Source organism: Leopardus geoffroyi, chromosome E3, assembly GCF_018350155.1.
Source record: "Leopardus geoffroyi isolate Oge1 chromosome E3, O.geoffroyi_Oge1_pat1.0, whole genome shotgun sequence".
Taxonomy (NCBI): Eukaryota; Metazoa; Chordata; class Mammalia; order Carnivora; family Felidae; genus Leopardus; species Leopardus geoffroyi.
The window spans coordinates 6896213-6906532 of NC_059340.1; the positions used below are offsets into that span (position 1 = coordinate 6896213).

At 42.0% G+C, this 10320-nt stretch overlaps 1 pseudogene; it reads left to right on the top strand.

Moving 5' to 3' along the window:
• LOC123589665 overlaps positions 1–8143 on the top strand; it is a 31529-nt pseudogene extending 23386 nt beyond the window's left edge.
• The last annotated feature ends 2177 nt before the right edge of the window (positions 8144–10320 follow it).

A 10320-nucleotide genomic window follows, 5' to 3' on the forward strand; every position in this document is an offset into this window, starting at 1 on the left:
TTTGATTCCCAGTTGCTTTTACATTTATTCCCTGAGGGATTTTGGCATTTCAAATGGATTTCTCATCATCTAAACTGATGTTTTACACTCACCAGTTTTGGCTAAAATGTCTTTCCTCTCCTTTTAGCTCTGTCTGATCTGGAACTTATGGCTCAATCTATAACCTTTATTTTTGCTGCCTGTGAGACCACAAGCACATCTCTTTCCTTCCTTGTGTATGAATTGGCCACTCACCCTGATGTCCAGCAGAAACTGCAGGAGAAGATTGATGCGACTTTCCCCAATAGGGTGAGCAGATCACACCTGCGGAGGGAGTGAGGATAGGCTCAGTTTATGCCTCAGTAACAGATTAGCTCTCAAATCTAGTGGGTTTTCATAACAAAGTTTTACTTCTTACTCACATTTACATGTCCAACATGGATGTTAGTGGAGGGTGGGAGTGAGTCTGCTGCATATATTTACTTTGGGATACAGGGCAAGAGGTTCCACTTTTTTATACATGCATTATCTGGAACTTGAGGACTCCATGCTGCCTGAGGAATAAAGAACTAGGGTGTTGCTCACTTGCTTTTCAAATGTTTAGCCCTAACCTGACATACATCTCCTCACTTCACAGCCCGTTTGCAAAGTTGTTTCCCAAAAGTTCATGTGGGATGGGAAATATGGGGGTCTACATGGATATTGATAAGTAGTGAGTGTCTCTACCATACAGCTATGAAGTGTCAACTCTAATTATCTCCATATAATGAGGCAAGAATCTGAGCTACAGAGAGACAACATAACTTTCTTATACTATCACATAACTAGTGCTAAAAAAGCCAGGCTAGGAGCCAGGGTGCCTGGGTCCTGATTGAACTCTTCACCACTACAATGTTGGCTATTAAATATAATACCAAGAGGTATGCACATATTGCCCATACTGTTTTAGATCTCTTCCCAAACTGGAATTCCTCCTTATGAAGAGACTTGGCCTGTGGGGCTGGAGTGGCTTATTTGACAATGAAACCCCGAAGCAACAACTAGGAGACCCTTGCAGCAACAGAGGGTTGGGCTGAGAGTAGGATTACAATTCCCTTTACAATGTCCCCTAGAACTGAACTTGTGTGCCCACAATTAGAAGCATCCAATCCTCTCTTCTGTTGCTTTATTTGGTTTGAAAGGAACTAGTGTCTCCCCAACTTATTTACAGTTTTTATATAATATAGTGTTACTCTCCTAATATTGTATATATAATTGAAGAGCTACAAAGCAGGATATTTCCACTAAGAGTTTATATGGGTAGGGGATATTTTTCTGTTGCACATTCTCCTTTTAATGGTACAGGTGTGTGGCCTCTCTTTTGAAAAGAAACAGTGACTTTGACATATTTCACTTAAGAGTAAAGTGGGTGGGGGATGGGCTAAATGGATGATGGGCATTAAGGAGAGCACTTGTTGGGAGGAACACTGGATATTGTATGTAAGTGATGAATCACTGGGTTCTACTCCTGAAACCAATGCTACACTTTATGTTAACTACCTTTTATTTAAATAAATAATGTACTCTTAAAAAAAAGAGTAAGGGTCATTGTGTATTAGTCACATTTGCTCACATGAAGCAGAAAAACCACTACATGGTTGTGGAAAGGATTTCAGGTTCTTTTTAGGGAAATGTCCCAGCTGTCTCCCCTAGTCGTTACTATTGGACACTTGTCAGGGGGGCATTGAGCAGGTCAAAAAAACATGGTAGACATTAAAATGCTCATAAATGCCCTTTACCAAAACAAATGATTCTTAGGGGTTCCTAACACTTCAGTAGTACTGTGTACACTGAGTTGAACGTTGATCCCAAATTTCAGTTTATCAAAATCTGTTTCTTTTCTTCCAGGCACCTCCCACTTATGATGCCCTTGTACAGATGGAGTGCTGAATGAAACTCTCAGATTATACCCACTTTCTGGTAGACTTGAGAGGATCTGTAAGAGAGATGTGGAAATCAATGGCGTGTTCATTCCCCAAGGGACAGTGGTGGTGGTGCCAACCTTTATTCTTCACCGAGACCTGGAACTCTGGTCAGAGCCTGAGGAGTTCCATCCTACAAGGTACAAGGAACCCTGGAAAAGGGAACCCACCCTCATATTGGAGGAGATTCTGATATCTCAGTATAGATGACAAATGTGTGGTTGTACAGTTATTTATTTGTACATTTTTTTTGCTCTTAGAAGTTTTTTTTTTTATTATTCAATGATCATTCTTTGTTGTCTGTATTTATAAACTGTAGACTATACAAAAGAAACTAGACTCATCCTCAGTCCCGATATGTCAAAATTATTAATATGTCATGTGTGTCCTTGTGGACATTTATCTAGGCATATAAGGATTGCTAAAAATAAGGATGGCATATTTTGATGAACAACTTACTGTAACAGCAAACAATAACAGCATACTATAATTGTGTGTGTCTGATTATATGCATATACCATAACTTACTTACCCACTATTTCATTTAAAGAAATAGGCCTTCCGGGGCGCCTGGGTGGCGCAGTCGGTTAAGCATCCGACTTCAGCCAGGTCACGATCTCGCGGTCCGTGAGTTCGAGCCCCGCGTCAGGCTCTGGGCTGATGGCTCAGAGCCTGGAGCCTGTTTCCGATTCTGTGTCTCCCTCTCTGTCTGCCCCTCCCCCATTCATGCTCTGTCTCTCTGTGTCCCAAAAATAAATAAACGTTAAAAAAAAAAAAGTTAAAAAAAAAAAAAAGAAATAGGCGTTCCTTTAAGTGTTTCTGTTCTCTATAGCTCTCTGAATTATATCCCTACTCCCCTACAATTCCATGTTGTAACCTTTGGCCACCCTTTCCACTAGCCCTAGTGGGAGAGCAGAGACTGTGGAACTGAGAGTCATCTTCCCTGGCAGGGGGAGAAACCTCATGAGATGGGGGCACACACAGGTCCTGTGCTGTCTGTGGCTGCAGTTCTGTGCCATCTCCCACCTCTCTTGGTATCTGGGGTTAGTCCAAAGCAAAGTCATCTGCTCTCTAGCCATCTGAGACATCCTCCTTGGAGGAGGGGTCTTGAGCTTTCTCTCTGGGAATCCAGAGCAGAGTCTGGCTTTGGGCACAGCTTGAATTCTGCAAACAGTTGGTACTTTCCTGTTTATTGTATTGGTGAGAAAAATTTGGAGTGAACTTTGTAGGGATCCAGACTTTTAGCCCTGACTCTAAGCTCCCTGATTGCAGGGCCCTTGTCTTGTTGCATGGTGCCCCTAGTGCTAGCATCATGCCTACATATAGTACTTGCTAAAAGAAGTCAGAATTGACCAAGTCACCTGTTTTCTGGACCAGAAGACCTGGTGGTTCCCACAAGCTCAGCAGTCCCTGCTCCTGTAGCTTGTCAAACAGAAACTAAAGATTCCTGGTACTTCTCTGTGATTCATTCAGTCATGACATGAAGTGTTTACCTATGTGTGTCAGGGATGGGGCAAGGAAGTGAGAAATCCACATGTTAAAAATGTACATTATAGAGAATTTTTGACACATGCACAAGCATATACTATAGGCACACGACTATGAAATACTTTTTTAAAACAATTTTTTAAGTTCATATATTTATTTTGAGAGAGAGAGAAACAGTGTGAGCAGGGCAGAGGCAGAGAAAGAGGGAGAGAGAATCTTAAGCAGGATCCACACTATCAGTGAAGAGCCGACCTGGGGCTTGAGCCCACAAACCATGAGATCATGACCTGAGCTGAAATCAAGAGTTGGACACTTAACCTACTGAGACATCCAGGGACCCCTATGAAATACTTTTAATGTATCTATATGTGCCCATCACCCACTTAACAACCACTAACCTATGTCAGCTGCCCCATCCACACACCATGGTAATTCATCTGATTTCCATATTACCTTAAGTACATCATCTGTAATCATTCCAGAATGTTGTCTGTAATATAAGGACTTTATAAAAATACCTCACCACAATGTCATTATCACTTTCCCCAAATCCACATTTTCCCTTAATATAATCAAATATTGTAGAATCAGTTTTGAATAAAACATAGGGCTAACCTTCAGGAACTTTTAGCCTCATGAAACAGGTGGCCAAGAATTCAGTGATTATACTGATTATACACATCAGTGAGTATGACTACAGTGAAGCAGCATCATGTGCCCATATAAATATTCTGACAGGCAGCTCTGTCAAAGTGGTTGGGGGGGATTCAAGGTGGGAGGGAGGGAAGAGAAGGGAAAAATTACAATCTAAATCATGGGAGGCATTTCTCCTGCTTCCTTCTTCCACGGGCACATGACCAACATAAGTCAGTGGAGGCAGGAACCTACCTTTCCTTCAGTCAGGCTCATTGCCTGCTCACCTTTCAGAGTGTGAACATCTCCCCACCCTGACTGTAATTCTAGTGTTTAAGATAACCCTTCCTTTTAACAACATTCATCTCATCTCCTCAATAAGACTGACTGCTCCCACAAGGTAAGGGTAATGCAGAGGATCTGTAACTTACAGTTGTCACTGCAGAATAAGCATGGAAGGATTTCAGGGATCGCCCCCCCCAAGAGTGTCCTGTGTAGTCCTGGTTGAAAACCCCAAACATGTAGCTCTTGTGGTTTTTATGTTTCACTAACTTGTTTACAACTTATTTTATGGAACCAGGTTCAGCAAGAAGAACAAGGACAGCATAAATCCTTATATATACCTACCTTTTGGAACTGGACCCAAAAGTTGCATTGGCATGAGGTTCACGATCATGAACATGAAACTTGCCCTCATCAGAGTCCTGCAGAACTTCTTCTTCAAGCCTTTTAAAGAAACACAGGTCAGAGAAATAACTTTCTGCATAAAGAATGTTTTTCTGGTGTTTTTTTTAAATTAAGGGATATGGAATGGGTGTGGGTGTGGGGGTTCACTTACCCTTAATAACGTGTTCCTTTGGGCAGAGATTCTATTTGGAACTGCAACCTAAGGGTCCTTCAGACTTGAGTGCCACACTGTGACTTATGAACAACCAACCATAAGGGTTACCTAGAGTCAGTCCAGTTAGCATCACATGATTATGCACAGACCTTTGAACTTGAGCAATATTTTAAATTTCTTTCAAGTCCACTGAAGGGATGGGAAAATGTTGTGCACAGTCATGAGGTACAGTGATTACCACAGGAATTTTGAGCAATGCTCTTCTCCACAACTTACACTCACATGACTGTGGTTCTCAACCCCTGGTTGTATATTGACATCAGTGGCATTCTTTTAAAAATCCTGATGCCCAGGTCGTCTCAGAAACTCTAACACAATTCACCCAGAGTGTGGCTTTAAAAGTGCCCCCATTGATTCTCAAGAACAAGCAAGGTTGAGAATCACTGGTGTGAAGCATGTCTGCCAGATGTGAAGGACTCCCATAGTCCAAGCCATCCTGCCTACTTGGCTCCACCTTCCATGAGCCCCACTCCAGTCAGGCTGTGCTCCCTTTTCATCCCAGTCGGAGCTCTGTGAGTGCTCTGCCCACTCTCCTCTCATCTATTCTCATCCTTCCAGTCCTAGTCAGTCCCCAGACTCCTCCCTGATACCTCCCCATGCACCAGAGCCCATTCCCTCCTCTGTTATGTTGTCAGTTACTACAGGCTGCTGTCAAGGGTTGTGGCACTGAACTGATCACTTTGTCATTAATTCATCCAGTCAGTTCTATGTTTTCTTTGTACCCAAGGGTGTCTTTAGTGCTTCATTTTATTCCTTTCTTAAACTCCCACTTGTCACTTGCAGTCATCCAGGAAAGTTAACAAGTGATTTGCAGTTGATTTAGAGCTCTGGGATGCAAATTGTAAACAATTTTAATTTTAAAAACTTTGCAAGTGACAATTGTGTACCTGTTTGGTGTGTGTGTGTGTGTGTGTGTGTTTCTGCAGGAGATATTTATACATGCCATGTAAAATTTAAAAAATAACAAGGATCTGGAATCTCCTCTGAAGAGCATAAAGAAGAGTTGCCACTGGGGGCGCCTGGGTGGCTCAGTCAGTTAAGCGTCCGATTTCGGCTCAGGTCATGATCTCGCGATCTGTGAGTTGGAACCCCGCGTTGGGCTCAATGCTGACAGCTCAGAGCCTGGAGTCTGCTTCAGATTCTGTGTCTCCCTCTCTCTCTGACCCTCCCCCGTTCATGCTCTGTCTCTCTCTGTCTCAAAAATAAATAAACGTAAAAAAAATTAAAAAAAAAAAAAAGTTGCCACTGATTCATAGCCAGCAAGGCTGTACAATAAGGCTTAATTCTAGGACTCCTGCATTTAATATACAGCCCCTGTCTTTAAGTAGGCTTTCTGAGGGAAGAAGAGGAGGATAGAGATGGTCTCCATCTTATTTGTGGCTTTAGGGCACCTGTGTAGCAGACCTGTAAGTGTGTACAAACAGCGACTCTCCCTGAGAGAAAGCAGGGGTCTGGCTGGGACAGACACTTCCTGCAAGCTCCTGGTCCTCACCGGCTGGCACTTCTCACCTTCCCGAACAATTTGCTAGCCCTTCAGTCAACTGAGATTAAAAGGTGACTCTGCTGGTGGCTCCCCCAAATTTTAGGAGTCACTGGATGAGAATGGGGCTAAAAGTTCAGTCAAAATAATATTGCTCTTTGGGGTACCTGGGTGGCTCAGTCGGTTGAGCGTCCAACTTCAGCTCAGGTCATGATCTCTCAGTTTGTGACTTCCAGCCCCGCGTTGGGCTCTGTGCCGACAGCTCAGAGCCTCGAGCCTGCTTCAGATTCTGTGTCTCCCTCTCTCTCTGACCCTCCCCTGCTCATACTGTCTCTCTCTGTCTCTCAAAAGTGAATAAACATTAAAAAAATTAGGGGCGCCTGGGTGGCGCAGTCGGTTGGGCGTCCGACTTCAGCCAGGTCACGATCTTGCGGTCCGTGAGTTCGAGCCCCGCGTCGGGCTCTGGGCTGATGGCTCAGAGCCTGGAGCCTGTTTCCGATTCTGTGTCTCCCTCTCTCTCTGCCCCTCCCCCGTTCATGCTCTGTCTCTCTCTGTCCCAAAAATAAATGAACGTTGAAAAAAAAATTAAAAAAAAAATTAAACAATAATAATAATATTGATCTTCAGAAACTCACCATTTGCCCTACACTTGTGAACCAGAAGATGCTAGAGAACAGGCATTATGCTTCATAAAGACTTCCTGCCACCATGAATGAATGGTTCTACTGAGAGAGGTAACAGGATCTTTAGCAGTGAGGTTGGCCATACAATAAAATGTGTAATACCCACTCATGATGACCCCACAAGCTCCAACATATACAAAATTAACTGTGTATCACTTTTCAAGGGGTATGATTTGATGACTAAGAATCTGTTTTAAATTTTAAACACTCATCAATTTTACCTAAAATTTAAATCAAAAAAGAACACAAACCAACATGATTTGGTCCAGCCTGGTACAGAGTAGGTGCTCAATAGATATTCTGCTGAATGAGTGATGGATAAATACTTCCATGCTCCAGTCTTGACAGCTTATAGAGAAAGAGTAAAGAATCCAAAAGGTGGTGGGATTGGAGGAAGATGGTCAAAAGGTACAAATTTCAGTTGTAGTTGAAAGATGTTAAGAGAGTGGATGCTAAGCTTTCTCATCACAAGACAAAATATTTTTTTGGTAACTAAACTTATTGTGGTAATAATTCCATGATATATGTAAGTCAAATCATTATGCTGTATACCTCTAATTTATATACTGTTGTGTCAATTATATGTCCCACTAAAACTGGAAAAAAAAATAACTTAGAAAAAGGATAATAAGGAAACATCACAAAAAACTTTATATATTTTTGACTGAAATTAAATAGACCACTTCTCTGAAAGACACACACTATTAAAATTTGCTCAAGGGAAAATAGATAACATGACCGTTCCTACTTCTATTAAAGATGTTAACTGGTAGTTAAGAAAAAGAATCACAGATATATGATGCTGAAAGTAGTATTCATATGTTTGTAAAACATTCGTGTCCATTGTGTATCTTGTCTATTTTGCTTCTGTTGTTAGCAGGGCTTCCTTTATTGGTTCTCTTTGCACATTTAACTTTTGCAGATCCCCCTGAAATATAGCAGTCAAGGGTTAATTCAATGAGAAAAACCCATTGTTCTCAAGCTTGAGCTGAGAGATGGGAGCGTGAGTGGAGCCTGACTTTCCCTAAAGACTTCCCCTTTGTTCTTCAAGAAGCTGTGTCCCAGAACACCAGAGACTTCAATTTACTTTGTGAGTACAACCCAGAAATGAAGATGGGCTTCGTGTATTGCCTGTGATGGATGACTAGGGATTCTGTAGCTTTTGCAGTATCTCTGTGGAGCATTATGTAATGTGGAGGGTAAAGAAGGTGACTAATAAATGCCAGACATGTAGACTCAGCCTATATTGTTCACATGACTATCCCCAGTAGTACCATCTACTCCCCTGAGCACTTATCAAGAATAAAAATTTCTCAACAATTTTATCAACAAACTTTAATGAAAATAAGAATTATTGTAGTGACCATGGTAATAACATATCACGTGTCTTATTTTGAATATTCTGTGTTAAATATTACACTGAGTGAGTCAATCAACATCCCTTTAGAAAAATATTAACTAATTGGGGTACCTGGATTTTTCAGTGGGTTAGGTGACTGACTCTTGATTTCAGCTCAGGTCACAATCTCATAGTTCATGAGATTGAGCCCCATGTTGGACTCCCTGCTGACAGTGCAGAGCCTGCTTGGGATTCTCTCTCTCCCTCTCTCTCTCTGACCCTCCCCTGCTCACTTGCTATTTCTCTTGCTCTATTTATTTATTTATTTATTTATTTATTTATTTATTTATTTAGTATTAACTGATTGGCTCATGCATATTAAGGGGGACTCTGTAGAAATGAGAAATGATGAGTGAGAGGCAGCGACTGAATGTTTCTATCACAGTCACTGGGTGGGTGGGGCTTGTTCAGAACTCCAACAGTGATAAAATAGGTGAGAGTTAATCCACAGTGACTTTGCCCATTGTTCAGAAAATATATTCATAGTTTAATTCTACTGATTTGGGACCACATTTTTTATAACACTCGATAGGGCAATTACTATTGTATTACTAGTTTTGATTTAATATTTTCATCTCATCTGCCCTGATGTTCAGATAGGTAGGGAACATGCTTTCTCTTTGTGTTCCAGTCTCAGCTCACCATTGTCCTGACACCATGAACATCGAATAAGAGATGACTGATTGGGCAAAAAAAGCTAAAAGCTTTTCCATTTCAGTTAGTATCAGGAGCTGTACAGAATTTGTCATTTTCCTCCTCTTCCCTCCCTGCCCCTTCTTTCCCTTCTCCTTTCTTCTCTTCCATTGCCTTTCCTCCCTGGATAACTCAGTCCTAAAGCCAGTAGGTGAGGCACAGCCAGGTTGGCAGCCTCACATGGGCTCCAGGGACAGAGAAAGGAGGCACAGTGACTTCAAGACAGAGACAGAGTAGAGTGGTGACGGTGTCCACATGGAGAACATCCTGGCATGGGTGTGGGGGTACAAGCTAGGTGAGAAGGGTATCCACACAAAGGGGTGGCCTAGTCAGAAGCCAGAGCCTAAATATGGTGTGAACAACCCACATAATATGAAGGGGGTATCTGTGAGGGTTAAGGAATGGAGTGGGGATTAGTTACATAAAGGGGGATTGATCAAATAATAAATATAATAAGGAAAATGGAAGTCAGGTTTCACAGGAAAGGGAGAAAACTAGAAACGAAAACTAGAACGAATTCTGGAGCCAGAATTACAGAGTTGTATTGCAGAGTTTATTCCACTTTGAGGCAGGGGTCAGCCATTTGTAACCCATCAGTTGGTCATAGACTGTGCTCCCACCCCAGGATGCATAAACTACTAGGTAAGTAGCTTTAGTTTGGCCAAGGGCAATTCTTCAGAGAAATGGAGTAGCTGTGAGCTCATAGCAGACAATACTCTCAGCAACTGGGAGATGAGTGTGTGGCCCAGTGATACCCATCTGATACCATCCTTCACCACAGACGCTTACAAGTATGGCTTGAACAAGTTACTTAATACCTCCATACCTTAGTATGTAGTGCCTCAGATTCCACATCTGCAACCACCACTCTGCTTTCGTCTCTATAAATTTGAATACTCTAAGTACCTCATAGAACTAGAGTCATATACTATTGGTCCTTTTGTGACTAGCTTATTTCTCTTAGCGTAATATCCTCAAGGTTTATCTATCTTGTAACACGTGTCAGAATTCCCTTCCTTTGTCAGGCTGAATAATATTCACCTGACTGCCACTTTCTCAAGGAGGGGTACATGGTCTTGCTGGTGATTGTAAACTATATGGAA